Source organism: Caretta caretta, chromosome 2 (genome assembly GCF_965140235.1).
Source record: "Caretta caretta isolate rCarCar2 chromosome 2, rCarCar1.hap1, whole genome shotgun sequence".
Classification (NCBI taxonomy): domain Eukaryota; kingdom Metazoa; phylum Chordata; order Testudines; family Cheloniidae; genus Caretta; species Caretta caretta.
The window spans coordinates 166,477,565-166,496,632 of NC_134207.1; the positions used below are offsets into that span (position 1 = coordinate 166,477,565).

Consider the following 19,068-nt stretch of genomic DNA (forward strand, 5'->3'; position numbering starts at 1 on the left):
TGTATTCACAACAGATTCTTCATACAACACATTTTCTGTCTTCCCTCTGCACTGTATTAATGCATTTTCATTTCCCACTGCCTATCCATTGGCCTTTAATCCATATAACTGAAGAATATAACTGTGATAACATTTTCTTTGTGGTAAAGGACCCCCCATAGCTTCATAGCAGGCTTATTGCCCTTTTTTTGACTGCAGTGGCTTGCAATGGCACTTAAAGCTTTTGTCAGGGTTTCTGTTTTCCACATAACCTCCCCCTCCTCCCCCGACCAGCTGTCTGTCCATCACACCCACGTTTTCAACATGAAAGAAGGAGGAAACTGGACATTGAATAATATTTCCTCAGTGCTCATATGTTTTAGAACAATGAGGCCTATCTAAGGGGGAAAGATATGTCTTTTAAGTCCAGCTTTTGCATCCAACTAAGTGTCTATTAAGTCAGGTGTTTAGGCTTTTTTTCTGAAGACTCCACTTACCCACTGTGATAGGGTCAGGCCAGATGGCTATAGGAGAGTAATTTTTTTTTTTTGAAGCAGAAAAGAGTTTTATTTATATAACACTTACAGAGAATCACCAAAAAGGATAAAGCAAAACTATGCAACAAAACAAAAGCAAATGAAAGGTATAACACAGCAGCCTTCAGGAGGGAGAAGTGCTCAGGCTAGCCTGGGCCCAGAGCGGGGGGGGCTTCCTTGACACTCATGGTCTTCCACCCCCTCGAGTTACCTAGGAACTCCGCCCGGATACATGAATGTACTGAGGATCGGAAAACGTCCGTACAGTCGCAGGACGCTTCATTGGCCAGCCTCCCCTCTCTAGTTTTATAGATGGCTGTTTTAGCTAGGGCTAGGAGGAGGTTAACCAGGAGATCTCGCGATTTTGTGGGGCCACAGATGGGGAGTGTGTAAATAAAAAGGTGAGGGGAAAAGTGGAGCCAAAAGCGTAATAAAATATTCGTGAGGAGCCGGAAAAGGGGCTGCAGCCTGGCACACTCTAAATATATGTGCGCCAGGGTTTCCCTCACGTTGCAAAAAGGGCAAGTATCTGGAATGGGGGTGAACCACGTCAAAAACATGCCCGTGCTCACAGCTCCGTGAAGGAGCTGCCAACTAATGTCCCCGACGGGCCTCAGGACCAAGGTGGAATACAGGCTGGCCCACCGGGGCTGCTCACCCTCCAAAGGTGGCAGGAGGTCCCGCCACTTTGTATCAGGGCGGGATACCAGGGTGTGGGCATGAAGGGTGTGAAGCGTGAGTGTGTATAGATGTTTCCATGGCGCGATTTGGAAGCTGACTGGCTGCAATTCATGCAGCCAGCTCGCAGTGAAAGGGTGAGCGGTTTGTTGGGATCTACAGAGTAGGGGCCCAATTGAAAGGTCCGGCAGGCCTGGGGTAGAGGGTGGGCAGGGCGTGCCGTCGAGCAGCACCCGATCAAGGTAAGCTCTAGCAGCGGGCGGCAAAGCGGCCTTCAGCTTCTGAAGTACGTGCTGGGGGGTACAAGGTCTGGAGAGCCCCATGCACCAAGCGAGCGTCAGGGGATCCAGCCAGTCTCCCCAGTCGTAGTCCAGGAGGTCTCCGACTCTCGTGACTTCCACCAGGACCAAACTTTGGCACACCAAGCGGGACTCCGCCACCTGCAGATGAAGCTGGGGGTTGTGTAGCAGGGGCTCCGCAAAGAGATCTGCTCCCATGGTGGCCGCCACGGACCTGGTCGTTGAAAACAGTTTCCAGGTCCGGAGGAGGTCCTGGTAGAAGACCGGCAGCCTGGAGAGGTCTTACGGAAAACCTCTCGGACAGAGATAAAAGAGCTGCCGGTCGTATCGGAGCCCTTGGAAGAGGTGCAGGAAGTCGTGCGCCAGTATGCTCCACGTCGAACTACCTGCGCTATAAAGGAGCCTCTGCAGGGCCTGGAGGCGGAAGACACAGACCTGAGTGTGCAGACACTTCAGGCCCTGCCCTCCTTCTTTCAGGGGTAGATGAAGAACTCCAACAGGGGCCCAGTGCATTCCTGACCAAAAGAACTCTAGAATCGATGTCCGGAGGATGGTCAGGAAACCTGGGGCCGGGACCAAGGTGTTGAGCCGATACCAGAGCATGGACAGGACTAGTTGGTTAAGCACCAGTGCTCTCCCTCGGAGGGAGAGACATCGGAGTAGCCTCGTCCATTTCCGGAGCCACTCTATCACCCCGCCTTCTAAATTTTGCCAGTTCTCCGGCAGAGAAGGGTGCGTGGCAGAAAGGTAAACGCCTAGGTAGAGCAGTGGACCCATGCTCCACCGGATGGCCTGAAGTGCAGGTGGGAGGGAGCTCACCTGCCGCCAGTCCCCCACCGCCAAGCCAGAGCTCTTGACCCAGTTGACTCGGGTGGAGGAGGCTGCCGAATAGATGGCCTGGCAAGCCTCCACCCGCGCCAAGTCTCCCGGGTCCTGGACCACGAGGAGCACATCATCGGCGTATGCCGACAGGACCAGCTGCAGCTCCAGCTCCCATAGCACCAACCCTGTCAACCTCCTACGGAGGAGACAGAGGAAGGGCTCTATCGCCAGAGTGTACAGCTGGCCCAAGAGGGGGCACCCCTGCCGTACTCCTCGCCCGAAGCTGACCGGTTCGGTCAGGGTCCAGTTAAGCTTAACCAGATACTCCACGGAAGCGTACAGCACCTGGAGAAAACTCACAAACTGAGGTCCGAATCCAAATGCCTGCAGAGTGCTCAGGAGGTACCCATGGTCTACTCTATCGAACGCCTTCTCCTGATCAACGACAGGAGGGCGAATGACAGACCATCTCTCCGCCCGAGTTCCAAAAGGTCTCGGACTAGAAATAGGTTGTCAAAAATGCTGCGACCCGGGACAGTATAGGTCTGGTCTGGGTGGATCACGTCTGCCATCACAGACCCTAGCCGCAGCGAGATTGCTTTCGCTACGATTTTGTAATCTGTGCTAAGGAGTGAGACGGGACGCCAGTTTCGTAGATCGCGGAGGTCCCCCTTCTTCGGCAGCAAGGCGAGCACCGCTCGCCTGCACGACAGAGGGAGGACCCCACTCTGCAAGGACTCAGCCCAGACGGTGACTAGGTCTGGGCCGAGGATGTCCCAGAATGCGCGGTAAAACTCCACGGTCAGCCCGTCCATGCCCGGAGATTTATTGGTGGGCATGCGACGGAGGGCTTCCGAGAACTCGGCCAGGGTGAGAGGCAGCTCTAGTCGGTCTCGGTCACCCACGCTGACCGTGGGGAGTTCCTCCCAGAGCACCCTGCAAGCGCCAGGATCAGTCGGATCCGGGGAGAAAAGGCTTGTGTAGAAGTCACGGGCCCTCCCACACATCTCCTCTGGATCCGTGAGGGGGGTGCCGTCTTCCGCAAGAAGGCAGGTGACGTGTTTCTTGGCCCCCCTCGTTTTCTCCAGGGCATAGAAGAAGCGGGAGCCGCGGTCCATCTCCTGAAGGAGGCAGATGCGGGACCGAACGAAGGCACCTCGGGCCCGGTGGTCCTGGAGGGCCCAGAGCTCCTCCCGCTTCTCCCGGCACGCTCCGCAGAGGGACGGGTCCTCGGGGTTGGCGGCCAGGCGCCTCTCCATCTCTAAGGCCTCCCGTTCCAACTGCTCTATTGCCGCATTTCGCCGTCAGCTGGTGCCCCGAGTGTAGTCACGGCAGAAGAGCTTGGCGCGCACCTTCCCAAGATCCCACCATCGCCGCACTGAGGGAAAGGCACGCCACTGCTCTCGCCAGGCCAGCCAAAACTCCCGGAAGGACATCACGAAGCTCTCGTCCTCCAACAGGCTGTTATTAAAGTGCCAATAGGCCAGCCCCGGTCTCTCTGCACGGAGGGAGACCGTTACGGTGACTAAATGATGATCGGAGTATGGGGCCGGCCGAATGGCGGAGGAGTGGGCCTGTGAAAGATGGAAACGGGATAAGTAAATACGGTCCAACCGAGAGTGGTGTGACCGATGGGCCTCCACCCGGATAAAGGTGAACATGGAAGTGTCATCTGGGTGATGGTCACGCCAGACGTCTGCTAGGGAGTGATGTTCAACTATCCCTTGGAGAATATTCATGGCGGCCGGGCTTGGCTCGGCCCCTGAGCGGTCCCATTCCTCAAGGGTGGTATTAAAGTCCCCTCCTAGGACCAGGCACTCGTGCGAATCCAGGGTGCCGAGAAAGTCGGACACCCGCTGATAAAATTGTGGCCGCCTGGAGCTCATTTGCGGGGCATAGATGTTAACAAGATTGACCACGAGCCCCTCCATACGGACTCGAAGGTGCAGCAGGTGGCCCGGCATGGCCTCAGTGACCCCTAGCACCTCGGGCCGTAGGTTGGGGGAGAACAGGGTCTCCACTCCAGCTTGCCAAGTCGCGAAGTGGCTAAAGTATACCCCGTCCCCCCCTCCAGTCGCCACCTGTCCTCGGCGGCCAGGTCCATATGGGTCTCCTGCAAGAAAACCACAGAGTACCCCCCTTCCCGAAGGTAAGAGAGCACCTGGGACCTGCGGAGAGCCATCCTACAGCCCCTGGTATTCAGGGTCGCAATAATAAGAGGCATCATGTGGAGGGCTGGGGGGGTGGGGGTTTCTTGTTGGCGGGGGTGTTCAGGGCCCCTGGTGGGTTGCGCAGCAACCTGTGACCCATCCCGTGGATGAGTAGATCGTGTCAGAAGCTGCGGGCTTGCTCGTAGGCCGCAGCACCGCACCTTCCTTGCCCCCTGCCCTCCTTTATAAGGGCCCTTGTGGCCTGGAGGATTTGATCAAAGTCCCCCCATAGCTGAAGAGCCAGCTGTACCCTATTGCGAGCGCCACGGGTGTGTTCTAGGAACTTCCGTAGTGCATGCCGCAGCTCATGGGGGGGTGGGGTTACAATTTCCGAGGTGTTCCCTGGTGGGACTCTTAATACAGCCTTGTGGTCCGCTAAGGCAGGTAGACAGGGTGCGGACCACCGACGGGGCGTCTGACAGGCTGGTGTTATTAAATTCATTTCACGCCTTGGGGTGGAGGGGGATGGCAGGGAAAAAATTGCCACTCCTAATGGGTCGCGGCTAGAAAGTGCAAAGACTGCTCCCTGGGGGGAATCTGCGAAAGGCGGAAAGGAAATAACCCCAGGGGCGGCATTAGCATTGCAGGAGGAGGGGACTTGGGCAGGGGCAGGGGTGGGGGCAGGGGTAAGGCTCTGGGGTTCAGGAGGCAAGCAGCTAAAGGAAAGTGCCTCCTGAGCAGAGTCAAGGGTTAAGGGGTAAGGGAGGGGGATCCCAATAATGCTAGGCACTGGCTCCATGGTGGTCTTAGCGGCCATGGCATCAGGTGGTGGACCACCTTCTGAAGGGTGCTCGCCCGGGAAGGCAATTATGGGGAGGGAGCATGGGGAAAGGGAGGCTGGGGTAAGATTGCCCAGCTCGAGGCCAGCCCGCAGCAGATCATCCCCTCCCTGGGTAACCGGGGTCAAATCTAGGGCCTCAATCTCCGCATACACAGGGGAGAGGCCAGCTCCTGCCACCCCGGGGGCCTCTCCTCTAAGGCCCGCCTCAACGGTTGCCTCAGGGTCCGCGGGGGGTTCGGGTGGTATCCAGGCAGAAGGGGCGTCCTCAGAAGTCTCGGAGGGGAGGGTCTCCCGTGGAGGGGGGATTCTGCCCTCCAATGCCAGTCCGTCTTCCCCTCCCGACACCAGCGGATGGATCTCACCCATGACCGTAGCAGGAGGCTCGATATCAGTGCCTCCTTTCCTAGTCTTCCGGGGGGCTTCCGCGTCGGATGGATGTAGCGGAGCTCGAGCCTTCCGCTTGCCTCGCTTCCCCTGGACTAGGGTCCAGCCCTCCATAGCATCATCTGGGGGTTGGTTAGCAGGGGTCGTGTCGGGGGGCGGAGGCGATGGTTCAGGGGTTCGGGGGGTTAGCGATGAGGCAGCATGAGGGGCGGGGGTTTCTCCTTGGGGCGGGCCCTCTCCTATACCTGGTAATATCCTTGCCACAGCCTCCTCCATAGGCTCTGCTGGATTGGTACTAGCAAGGGTGGAACTCCCTTGCTCGCCCGGGCGTTGTAGGGGAGGTATCTCTTGGGCCCAGATGGGAGCAGCGATGGGTCGAGTAGGAGGAGGGTTGGTTTCAGGTGCGGGGCAGCCAGGGGCGTCGGCAGCGACGGGGCCGATGTCCTGCCGGGTCTCGGGGGTTTTGGGTGTCCCTCCCCCCCGGGCCAAAGGGCAGTCTCTGCGGACATGCCCCGCTGAGCGGCAGAGGTAGCACCGGGCCTCTCACGAGGCGGCAGGCAGGGGGGAGCCCGTCACTGCCCGGGCATACGTCCTGGGGGCCAGGGGAGGGACAATCGCAGAGCTGGTGGAGGGAAACGCAGGGAGGGGTGCCACGGCTGATGACGAGGCCACAGCAGTGGGGGCAGCCCCTGCCATGGAGGGCTTAGTGGTTTTAGCGGGGCCCTTTCCTTTCATCCCACCCTGGCCCTTCCGGCCAGCTGCGGGGGGGGGGGGGTTCCTAGAATCTGGGGGGGTGGTGGGCGCAACAGTAGCAGTGATCACCCCGGTGCCTACCGCTGCCAGTGCCCCAGCGTGGGGGGTGGCAAGTATCTTAACAATAGTGGTGGGGGGCGGACCTTGGGGGTCGGGCAGGGGGGGAGTAGGGGAGGGACAACTAATTTTGTTGAAGCGGTCTCGCCCCTCTCATTCCCCGCCATTGTGAGCAGGGAGAGACGGGGAGACACCGGAAGGAGGAGTGGGGGGGAAAGCAAAGTAACCACTCCTCCCCGCTGGTTGCAGGCGGGGGGGGGGGAATGCCAAAGGGGTTGGACTGGGGGGGGGGGAAATCGGGGTCCAGTAATAGGGGCTGTGGGATAAGCAATCCGGGGGAGGGGGGTACAGACCCACACACGTTTGTCCAAAGAGTCTCGTTTGGTCATCTGTTATGTCCGGTCCGAAAGGCAAAGTTCAAAGCGAACAGCTGGATCCGAAGGGAGATGGCAGGTTGCCAGCGGAGACGGATGGCGGGGGGGCCGTGACAGTTGTAGTAAGGGTGGGGGAGTTAGGGGCACTGATGGATCGGGGGTGGGGGTCTCCGCGCCACACCCCCTGTGCCGCCACAAACGCAAGTAACCACAGTCAAACTCTCCCCCACGAGAGTATAATTCAGAAAATTACTCAGTTTTACGGCCCCCTTCACAATGATTTATAGTTCTCCTGGATTATTTCTCCTGTCTTCTGAAATCTTCTTCTCCAGCTGTGTTGGCTGTGTTCCAAGGCTTTCGGCATGCTGAGAATGTTGTAAAGTCCGAGCTGCTAGCAAAACAGCTGGGTCTGGGGGTTTCCACTCCCCCCTCCGGACAGCAAAATCGGCAATCTTCCCCCCCCCCCTCCTCCGGGGGGCTCAGCTGAGGCAAATAGCTGCGCCCGAAAGCAGTTGTGGGGGGGCGGGTGCTGGTGGCAAGCTGAAGGCCGACCAGCACGTAGACGGAAAAAAAACAAAAAATCAAAACAAAGCAAAAAAAGCGTCTGGCTCGGTCGGGCGGGGACTAAGGCAGGTTCAAAAAGTAAGAAAAATCCAGGCCAGGGGGCTTTAGGAAAGAACAGAAAGCAGATAGCTGAGGAGCAAGCAAAGGACGTTCCGTTTCCCAACAGGGACGGTTCCAGAACAATCAGGAACCTTCTGGAGACAATTAAGACAGGCTGATTAGAACACCTACAGCCAATCAAGAAGCTGCTAGAATCAATTAAGGCAGGCTAATCAAGGCACCTGGGGTTTAAAAAGGAGCTCACTTCAGTTTGTGGTGTCGTGTGAGGAGCTGGGAGCAAGAGGCAGTAGGAGCTGAGAGTGAGAACACAGACTGTTGGAGGACTGAGGAGTACAAACATTATCAGACACCAGGAGGAAGGTCCTATGGTGAGGATAAAGAAGGTGTTGGGAGGAGGCCATGGGGAAGTAGCCCAGGGAGTTGTGGCTGTCGCACAGCTGTTCCAGAAGGCACTCTAGACAGCTGCATTCCACAGGGCCCTGGGCTGGAATCCGGAGTAGAGGGTGGACCCAGGTTCCCCCCAAATCCTCCCAACTCTGGGTCAGACACAGGAGGAGTCGACCTGGACTGTGAATTCAGAAAAACGGCCAAAGGGCTGCCGTGAAACTCCAAAGCGAGCAAATCTGCCAATAAGCGCAAGTCCCACCAAGGTAGAGCAGGAACTTTGTCACACCATGCTTTTTTCTGTTGCACTCAATACAGTTCAGACTTGCTCAGCAACATTTTCTAACATTATTAATAATGCATGAGCTATAATGGAGCCTGAAATCATTTTTTATTCATAAAGCCTTTTTGCATGGAAATCCTGAGCTTAGTTTTTATATGGCATGAATAATGCACGATGGGGTGTGCACTATGCAACACCTCAGGTGAATTGTGAGGCACAAAGCTGTGAGCCAGGAGCTAGTAGCAATAGAGAAGAGTATCTATCTCATTATGACCATAGGTGTCATCACCCATGAGTCACGAACCCAGTCCCACAATGTTCCTGAAGGTAGTTGTACACCATCCCTCCATCCAGCAGCCTGCTGACAATAGCTTACCTCGAATCCATGAAGCCTAGCCCTAGTGCCTCGCTCCACCCCAATGCCTAATTGGAGGAGCCCCAGAGCAGGTGAATGACCTATGGGCCCTACTTCAGCCAGAACAGGAAGCTGAACATCTGGGTTCCACCTTACTCTGGACTGTGTGCTCCCTGCTCCCATGGCTTGATTTCCTGGCATCCTGACTCAGCTTGACTCCTGGTATCTGACTTGTGGTACCTGACATCCAATTTGCCTCTGGCTTCTGACCTCCTAATATCCTGAACCAGCTGATTCTTGACTTCTGTCTCATGACTGTAGACTCTGGCTCTAACTACTAGGTCTGGCTGACCTGATGTGGCTGTGGCAATAGGCCCCTGGAATGGGTGATTGCTCATAGAAAGTGTTTTGTTTTTCATTGCATAGACCATATCAAGAAGTATATGTTCAACACTTCACCTACTGCACCTTAAAGTTTGATAAATTGGTGGAGAATATCCCCCAGATAGAAAATCCATCAATATCACTGCCACTATAAATACAGGACTGCCCAGTTTTAATAGTCGCTGTAAATTCAGAGGCAGCCTGCCTGGAAAACATATATTGCAGACCCAGGGCCATGGGGGCCTCAATGCCAGGCAGTGTGGTAGACAGCAAACTGTGGGAATATATCCTAAAAACATGAGGGAAGGGGGAGCAGGGCCTCCATATCATGACCTCTCTGGTCACAGGAGCAACAGGAGACATTTCACGTGACAGCTATACTGTCAGGGCTGCATGGCTTTGGGCTACATGTGAGAGTGGCATGAGGCAGAACCAGTAAGCAGACATCCCTGGGTAATATGCTTCCTCCCCTATCCCCCATACCAGGTGGATTTCCAATTGGATGTATGTCCAAAAGTTACCATGCTGCTGATGGGGAATCAGGACTATCTACACATCCCATTTTCCTCCTGTGTCTTCTGCCCTATTTGTGAGGGGAGGAAAACCAGACAGGGGAAGCTGATCTTTACGGATGGCCAAATATTCACAGCCTGTGTGTTCTCCCCTTCACAGATCACATGCCTGTCACCATGTGTACCATGGCTCCTCCCCTTTGAGAAGCAAGTATAATTTATCCTCTGGGAGTTCAAACTGGCTGAGTTTTGCGGAGCATATTTTACCCTCCTGCTAGTTAGTCACTGGAGGGGAACATGTGCCCACCTATCTGTAGAACAGTAGCTTGATAGGTGACATCACTGAATTCCTGGTCATGACAAGGAGGAAAACAACAAAACTGTATTGGTTTATTCTCTGTTAAAATGAGGATAGGAAAAGGAGTTTGCCAATAGAAACTAACTAAATAAGCAGACTGAAAACCTGACTGGTAAATAATCTGATTTTCTGTAGGAAAATGTAAAATTTTTAATCTGTATTAATATCCTACCATTATGAAGCATGTTCTAAGGCACTATGTTAAAAATTTAGAGTAGAGATACAATCTTAATGAACCTTCGCTGCTATTTGCTTTATCTGTTTAAAATTAATTTCTTTCTACCAGAATACAATTACTGCACACCCCAGGCTTCACAAGCATGGAAGTGCTCTAATGCCTACAGCATCAGTGGTCATATTGTACTAATTGTGTTCACATATAAGTGGGAGGGTGAAGCTGGGTGTTTCAAAAGGTACAAACCAGAGACAAACTGCAGGAATGGAGATCTCACTGTTCGAATCAACAGCCAGACAGCCAGTCTCTTCAGAACCCACAGATGCTAGAATGCCATTTGTCGTGGAAATCTGCAGCAGCAGATGCCAAAAGAAGTCCACACCGTGTCACTCTCTCATTAGAAATTCACACATAATCTGATATCTAGAATTGTATTCACAGAAACAGCTTTTTTTTTCAGACCTCCCTCTGCTGCTAACTCACTAGCAGCCAGGTCACTTGAAGTTCAACTTTAAAATAAATTCAAAATGCCATTAGTTTCTGCTTGGATTCATATTATGAAAAATTTAAAATGTGGCTCCAATAAGGAAAAAGTTGGATATCTTTCTGAAATGCAACCAACTACAGGCACTATTGCCCTACCTTGCGATAAGCCTTTTCTCTTTGTTGCTCTGTCACAGGAGCAGACATAAGAACATAAGAACAGCAATACTGGGTCAGACCAAAGGTCCATCAAGCCCAGTATCCTGTCCTCTGACAGTGGCCAATGGCAGGTCCCCCAAAGGGAGTGAACAGACAGGTTATCATCAAGTGATCCATGCCCTGTCACCCAACTCTAGCTTCTGGCAAACAGAGGCCAGGGACACCATTCCTGCCCATCCTGGCTAATAGCCATTGATGGACCTATCTCCCATGAATCTATCTAGCTCCCTTTTGAATGCTGTTATAGTATTGGCCTTCACAACACCCTCTGGCAAGGAGTTCCAGAGGCTGACAGTGCATTGTGTGAAACAATGCTTTCTTGTGTTTGTTTTAAACCTGCTACCTATTAATTTCATGTGGTGGCCCCTTGTTCTTGTATTATGAGAAGGACTAAATAACACTTCCTTATTTACTTTCTCTATACCACTCATGATTATATAGACCTCTCTCATATCCCCCCTTAGTCGCCTCTTTTACAAACTGAAAAGTCCCAGTCTTATTAATGGTTGGTTTCAGAGTATTAATCTCTCCTCATACGGAAGCCGTTCTATACCTCAATGATTTTTGTTGCCCTTTTCTGAACCTTCCAATATATCTTTTTTGAGATGGGTGACCACATCTGCACGCAGTATTCAAGGTGTGGGAGTACCATGGATTTATATAGAGGCAATATGATATTTTCTGTCTTATTATCTATCCCTTTCTTGATAATTCCCAAAATTCTGTTCACTTTTTTGACTGTTGCTGGACATTGAGTGGATGATTTCAGAGAACTATCCACAATGACTCCAAGATCTCTTTCTTGAGTGGTAACAGCTAATTTAGACCCCATCATTGTATGTGTATAGTTAGGATTATGTTTTCCAATGTGCATTACTTTGCATTTATCAACATTAAATTTCATCTGCCATTTTGTTGCCCAGTCACCCAGTTTTGTGAGATCCTTTTGTAGCTCTTTGCAGTCTGCCTGGGACTTAACTATCTTGAGTAGTTTTGTATCATCCGCAAATTTTCCACTATTTACCCCTTTTTCCAGATCGTTTATGAATATGTTAAATAGGACTGGGCCCAGTACAGATCCTTGGGGGACACCACTATTTACCTCTCTCCATTCTGAAAACTGACCATTTATTCCTACCCTTTGTTTCTTAGCTTTTAACCAGTTACCAATCCATGACAGAACCTTTCCTCTTATCCCATGACTGCTTATTTTGCTTAAGAGCCTTTAGTGAGGGACCTTGTCAAAGGCTTTCTGAAAATCTAAATGCACTATATCCACTGGATCTCCTTTGTCCGCATACTTGTTGACCCCCTCAAAGAATTCTAGTAGATTGGTGACGCATGATTTCCCTTTACAAAAACATGTTGAATATTTCCCAACAAATTATGTTCATCTGTGTGTCTGACAATTTTTTTCTTTATGATGGTTTCAACCAATTTGCCCTGTACTGAAGTGAGGCTCACTGGCCTGTAGTTGCCAGGGTCACCTCTGGAGCCCTTTTTAAAAATTGGTGTCACATTAGCTATCCTCCAGTCATTTGGTACAGAAGCTGATTTAAATGATAGGGTACAGATGACAGTTTGTAGTCCTGCAATTTCACATTTGAGTTCCTTCAGAATTTTTGGGTGAATACCATCAGGTCCTGGAGACTTATTACTGTTTAGTTTATCAATTTGTTCCAAAACCTCCTCTAATGACACCTCAGTTTGGGACAGTTCCTCAGATCTGTCACCCAAAAAGAATGGCTCAGGTTTGGGAATCACCCTCACATTCTCAACAGTGAAGACTGATGCAAAAAATTCATTTAGTTTCTCTGCAACGGCCTTATCATATTTGAGTGCTCCTTTAGCATCTTGATCGTCCAGTGGCCCCGATGGTTATTTAGCAGGCTTTCTGCTTCTGATGTATTTAAAAAAAATTTGCTATTACTTTTGGAGTCTTTGGCTAGCTGTTCTTCAAATTCTTTTTTGGTCTTTCTAATTATATTTTTTACACTTCATTTGCCAGAGTTTATGCTCTTTTCTATTTTCCTCACTGGGATTTATCTTCCACTTTTTAAAGGATGCCTTTTTGCCTTTGACGGCTTCTTTTACTTTGTTGTTTAACCACAGTGGCTGTTTTTGGTTCTCTTATTATGTTTTTAAAATTGGGGTATACATTTAAGTTGAGCCTCTATTATTGTGTCTTTAAAAAGTTTCCACACAGCTTGCAGGGACTTTATTTTTGGTACTGTACCTTTTAATTTCTGTTTCACTAACCTCCTCGTTTTTGTGTAGTTCCCCTTTCTGAAACTAAATGCTACAGTGTTAGGCCACTGTGGAGTTTTCTCTGCCACAGGGATGTTAAATTTAATTATATTATGGTCACTATTACGAAGCGGTCCAGCTATATTCACCTCTTGGACTTGATCCTGTGCTCCACTTAGGACTAAATCAAGAATTGCCTCTCCTCTTGTGGGTTCCAGGACCAGCTCCTCCAAGAAGCAGTCATTTAAGGTGTCAAGAAACTTTATCTCAGCATCCCTTCCTAAGGTGATATGTACCCAGTCAGTATGGGGATAGTTGAAATCCCCCATTATTATTATTAAGGTTTTTTTATTTTATTTTAATAGCCTCTCTAATCTCCTTGAGCATTTCAGAGTCACAAACACCATCCTGGTCAGGTGGTCTGTAATGTAGCCCTACTGCTATATTCTTATTTTTGAAGCATGGAATCACTATACAAAGAGATTCTATAGTACAATTTAGTTCATTTAAGATTTTTACTTCATTTGATTCTACGCTTTCTTTCACATATAGTGCCACTTCCCCACCAGCACAACCTGTTCTGTCCTTCCAATATAAGGAAGAACAGAACAGGGAAGCGGATTGTGACTCAGATACTCTGTGTCAGAGACACAGGTTCAAAAATGGCTTTATACTCAAGATGTTTGTGAGGGCAACACTTTTGGAGCCAGCTTCTACTAACTCTCACTCGGTCTAGTCATACCAAGGTTAATGATGTTGTACAGGGGGAAGATCAGCACAGAATTTGGCTCTCTTTTGTCTCAGGGGATGGTGCAGCCTCCTGTGTACCCAGTGGCCCCTACAGACTCACTTTTTGAATAGTGTTACAAACCCCAAGTCAGCAGTGTACTTAAGAATGTTGTGTCAGAGGGTTTGAGCTTCTGTCCATAATTCATGGTCTGTGATAAAAGAGAAAACTTGCTTATGGGAACACCAGTCTTACTGACATTCTGGCCAGAAGGGGGTCAGAAAGCAGATGGCTTTCATGAGATTTAAGCTATTCTCTCTTCCTATTTTTTCTCTGTAAATAAACTGAGAATGCCTTGTGTAGGTTAGCTTAGGAAAAGTGTTAATCTGGGATCTTAAGCCAATCATTTATTTCATTTTAATTCCAATTTCTCTCTGCTTGTATTAAACTTGTTCCTGTTAAGATTACTGTTGTGTGAGTAATTGCACACTGATGTCGCCAAAGAAAAGAGAATATAGAACCTCTAAGGAGGAGTTTCTGGCTCCTACAGCAACTTCCTAGTCTTGGTCAAGGGGCATGGGCAGTGAGTTGTTACCTTCAGGCCACAGTGAGCAAACACAACAAGAGGAAGGGCCTAAAAGAGCAAAACTGACTTGAAAGGAAGGATGGTCTATAGTTAGATCCCTGGCTTAGGCCTAGAGGGATGACGGTTCAAGGCCCTGCTCTGCCATGGGCTTCCTGTGTGACCCTACATAGTTATAGATCCTCAATGGTATTTAAGTGATTTCAGTGGGAGACAGTTTCACTTCCCCATCTCGCAGTGGTGTCATAAATACATTAAATATTGGGAGGTGTTCATATATCGTGGTAAGGGTACCTAAGTCTACCCCTATACTTACAGCAGTGTGTAGATATAGCCATGTAGATGTGGGAGGCACGCCCCTGTGGCCTGCACTGCTTCCCACAGATCCCATTGGCCAGGAACAGTGAACCACAGCCACTGGGAGCTGTGGGTAGCCGTGCCTGCAGGTGGTAAATGTAAACAAACTGTCTCGTGGTCCGCCAGCAGATTACCCTGACGGGCCGCAGGTTGCCCACCACTGGTATATATCTTAGGGGTCAGGCATGTATGGCACTCTCCTCACCTATGCTGTGCCTCACCATCAACACTGCTATTTATACCCTTGATACCTGGGCAAGCAGTGTCTGTACTCTACATGCTGCCATAAGTGTAGCTCTACCGTTAGATAGAAGCGGTGGAGGTGGTGTTAGTCACCTGTCTGCTTAATCCATCCCTATTCAGTAAAACACTTAAGCATGTGTTCAGGTGCTTTGCAGGTATATAGTGCTGGTCACAGGGTGGAGGATGTGAAGTATATTCTTCTGCCCTGTGAGAAGAAAAAGGAGGGTATATGGAGGGGAAAGGAAATGACCCAGAATATAGAGGATAGGAATCCACACTCAGATCAACATCCATCGTATCAGTGTCTCAATTACTCCAACAGGGTAGATTATAGCCCATTTACCATATATTCTTGGGGTCAGGTGGAGCAGGAGAGAGAAGGCCTTACTCTCATACCTGGAACTCGGCACTAGTAAAGAAAAAGAAACTGTTTATACTTTAATCACTACTGCATTGCTCTGGAGCAGAATTGTGTACCTTTAATTGCTGTACTCCTTCCATATTTGACAATGATGTACAACTACTGGGTGAAACCCTTACGTATAATTTTCTAATCTATATTTTTATTGAGCCAGATTATTTATCTTTTTGACAATATTAGTCACCCAAAATTTAATTTTTAAATTAAAGAACTCCATAATATTGTTACCGAGAAATGTCCCATCCAGCTGAGAAGAGAACATTTATCTTTTGTGTTGTTTTTCTAGTAGAACAAAGCTATGATATGATTCACTCGACTATATCTGTACTCATTATGACATATTTTTACTATATTCTTCTCATGTTTCTGTAAGTTAAGTGAAAGGGGTGATTGTCTGGTGATTTTCTCTGTCTTCTGAAATAGTGGCTTTTTGAAGATGAATATTTTACTACAAAATGTTACTGAATACAAATTTTTAAAGCCAATGATGGCTTGCTGAAACTATGAAAAATTATATGATATGAAGAGTGTAGTGTAAAACCAAGGTCCTGACCCCTTATTAAAATTTCTTTTTTAAAGACTAATGGCGTGTAAGGCAGGTGTTCTGCTCAAATTCAACTTTGCATAATAATATTCTGCCCATCTAAATTCCCTCTGCAGTCTCAATTGCATACAGCAGGGCATGATATAAATTGTTCCAGATTGCAGAAGCTAGTGCTACTCTGTGTTTAATTGAATTCATTGCCTTGATATCTGCCACCTAAGCAGGGATGTTTCTGTACTTGACACAGAGAGAGAGAGAGAGAGTTATGATGGGCATATAAACCCCATACTGGACAACAAGGGGTTAAGGAGCTACTCTGGGCTCAGGCAGCTCCACCTCACCACACCTGCAAGACATGCACAGGTTGGAGGAGGAGTTTAAAAGGGAAGCAGAACAGCTCACTTGCTGGCAGCCCAGAGAAGAGAAGAGACCCGACCCGTCCCGTCCCGACTTGACCTGACCTGACCTGACCCGACCCGATGCGACGTGACGGAAAAGGTAATAGTTTCCCCAATGACCACTGCCTAAAGGCCCCTCCCTGAGGGAAGGGAGGGCCAGATTCTGACACATCCTGGGTGGGGGGCAGGGCCATTCCCCTCTGTTGCCTATGAACACAGTTTATTTGCACTAATTCCTCTTGTTTTTTGTTCAGGGACTACCCCAGAAAGGGAGAGATTTTTAAGTGACCTGGCTGAAGGGCCAAGTCACAGGAAGAGGCAGGTCATCACAGAGGAGAAGTAGCTGTCAGCAACAGACACACAGTGGGGAAAGAGCTACCCCATACCTGGCCACAAGCAGGTGCCAAGTGTGAGTCCACCCCTTCACTCTGTGTGTGTGTGTTTGTGTGTGTATTACACACACATAATAATCATGGTTCTCAAAGCTATCAAAAACGCAGTGTGGAGAGTACCTTTGATTCTGAAGACAAGATAATAAAGTATAATGATCTATATTCTGCATCAGAGAAATTCCAAACTATCGCTAGACTTCTTGGAAGTCTTTCCCTATAATTTCAAAACACATTTACATTATGCCAAATCAAGGCAAAAACCAAAATTCATTCATCATGGTTAATAATCTGCTGATGTAGTTATCTGATCAGTCAGTCCAAATATTTTATGTAGCAGCACTGTAGCAAACCCTGTTCAACATCAAGTCTCCCAAATTGAAAATTAGATAAGTGAGAAAGTGTGATTCATTTGCAAGTGTCCTTTTTAATTCCTAAGCCTTTTGTGGGATTTTATCTCGTCCTTTTTTTTCATTTTTACAGTAACTTTGAAGAATATCAAAGTCCACCCACCCCCTGAAAAAGTTTGCAAAATGAGATTTATCTTTAGCTTGTACTGTATGTCATACCTATAGGGTAGAAATGAAAATCAGGTACTCTATAAAGTGAAACAAATGTTTTTCATTCTTTTGAAGAGCCAACCTCTTTTCAAATAATTTAGCATTGATATGGCTAAATTGCCTAGATGGCATATGGGAATAAACAATCTGCTTGTAGTTTGTTCTGCATTTGTACATCACCTAGCACAATGGGGTCCTGGGCTATGGTAATAGAAATAAACAAAAACCAGTAATGGTAGACTCTAGAAAACAAATCTCAGAGATCTGGTCCTTCTACGTTGCTAACCCATTAGAAATACCATTTAGGGAATGGAGTTGGGATAGAGGAAAGAAGGCTTTAAGAATTGTCTGATCAGATGAGTCATCTAGCCCACCCTGCCCAGTGTAAAGACTGTATAGGAGATAGGTGGATGTACAAAATGATGTAATCAGAATCTCTGATCAAAAACTGAATGTTTGGCAGGAATGAGGAATCCTTGGTATAGTGAGTGTATAGTTTCTGTATATTTAATGAAAATGGCACATCTATGTTTAGAAAAAAGATTTGTTTAACATCTGATATCAATAGGTATTTTGGGGCTTGTTTTTGTTGCTCTGTCAATGCAAATGTATGACCCAGAGCCTTGGCTCATGTACATCGTACAGGTCCCGTTCATTGAAGTCAATGGAGCTGTACTGATTTATAATAATGCGCATAATCCCCCAATCTGGTGCAGATATCGCTAGTGAAAAGAGGGCCATTTGGTCTCCATCTCCATTCAATCCTCTGCCGTCTCACTGAGGTTGCCAACAATGATACCAATTGTGGTAGGAACAGTTGTCTGGTAGGAACTGACCTAAGACTACCATTTTATCTTTTACAGGCCACCATGCAATTGGTGGGCATTCTTAACTGTCAGCTGCTACTCCCCTGGGCTGGGTTCGGCCTGCTGATCTGGAGGTCCCATTGCCACAGCTTTAGACTATTGACTCCACCTATAATGTTTCAGTAGTCTTTGGCTCGATCCAGTAGCCAGTGACGTCAATGGATCAGGTTTTAGTGACCAGACAAGACTTTGAAAGATTGTCTTAACAACCAAATTACCAGGAAAATATTTGTATAGTTATTTGATAAATCATGTATTTTTGCCTTATTTGTCATTTTTATCCTAATACTGAATGACAAACGGGTACACTGTAACAGTTTACCTACATACAATTCAATACTCCTTATTAGGCCTGACACGATTAATATATTTTTTATTTTCTCTCTCCACTTTGGTTTACATTTTCTCTTATCCTGGTGTTTGTTTTTCTTTTTGTACAAGCTGTAGTATTGATCTGTTTCTCAATTCAACAATTTTATACATAGATAATGCTCAATGAGTTCATAATTAATGAATAAACTCATTAGATTATTATTTGTATTTTCTCTCAGAGTGGGAGAAAACTAAAAAGATTTCTAGATTAGTTACATGATTTTCCTGCAAATTATCTGGTCTCAAATATTAAAACCTAGTGCACCATATCTAAAAATCAAAAGTAATTGGTCTTTGTCATTTTTAATCAGTGCAGTTACAATGGGTTTTTATTTTACCACCATAAATAATTTTTAAAAAACAAAACAAAAACAAGAAAAACACCAAACCACCGAGGTCTGCACACATGTAGTTTGAAAGCCATTCCCCATGGAACTCCTGCTGAAGTCGATAGCAAGCCCATACACAGAGAATTTGAAGGATCAAGCTCTATATGATTTTTTAAAATGTGTATAATACAATATGATCAAAATCAAGGTAAACAAAATCCCCAAAATGGCAAACTGTGTTGTAGTGATGTAAAAGAAAAACTGAAAATTTGTTTGATAGCCAGACAAAAAAGTTCTCTAAAGAGATGTATTGTAAATCAGACTGTTTATAATCAGTTTCAGTGAATACCTGTGTAACAAGCAGAATAGCTTCTGGTATTGT

General features: G+C 48.0%; 1 long non-coding RNA gene across 1 annotated transcript; it reads left to right on the plus strand.

Moving 5' to 3' along the window:
• Positions 1 to 16,028: 16,028 nt before the first annotated feature.
• On the plus strand, positions 16,029 to 18,421 carry LOC142070850 (uncharacterized). Its single transcript, XR_012666771.1, has 3 exons — positions 16,029 to 16,270; positions 16,425 to 16,579; positions 17,983 to 18,421. It is a non-coding gene; the product is annotated as an uncharacterized LOC142070850 (long non-coding RNA).
• Positions 18,422 to 19,068: the final 647 nt, after the last annotated feature.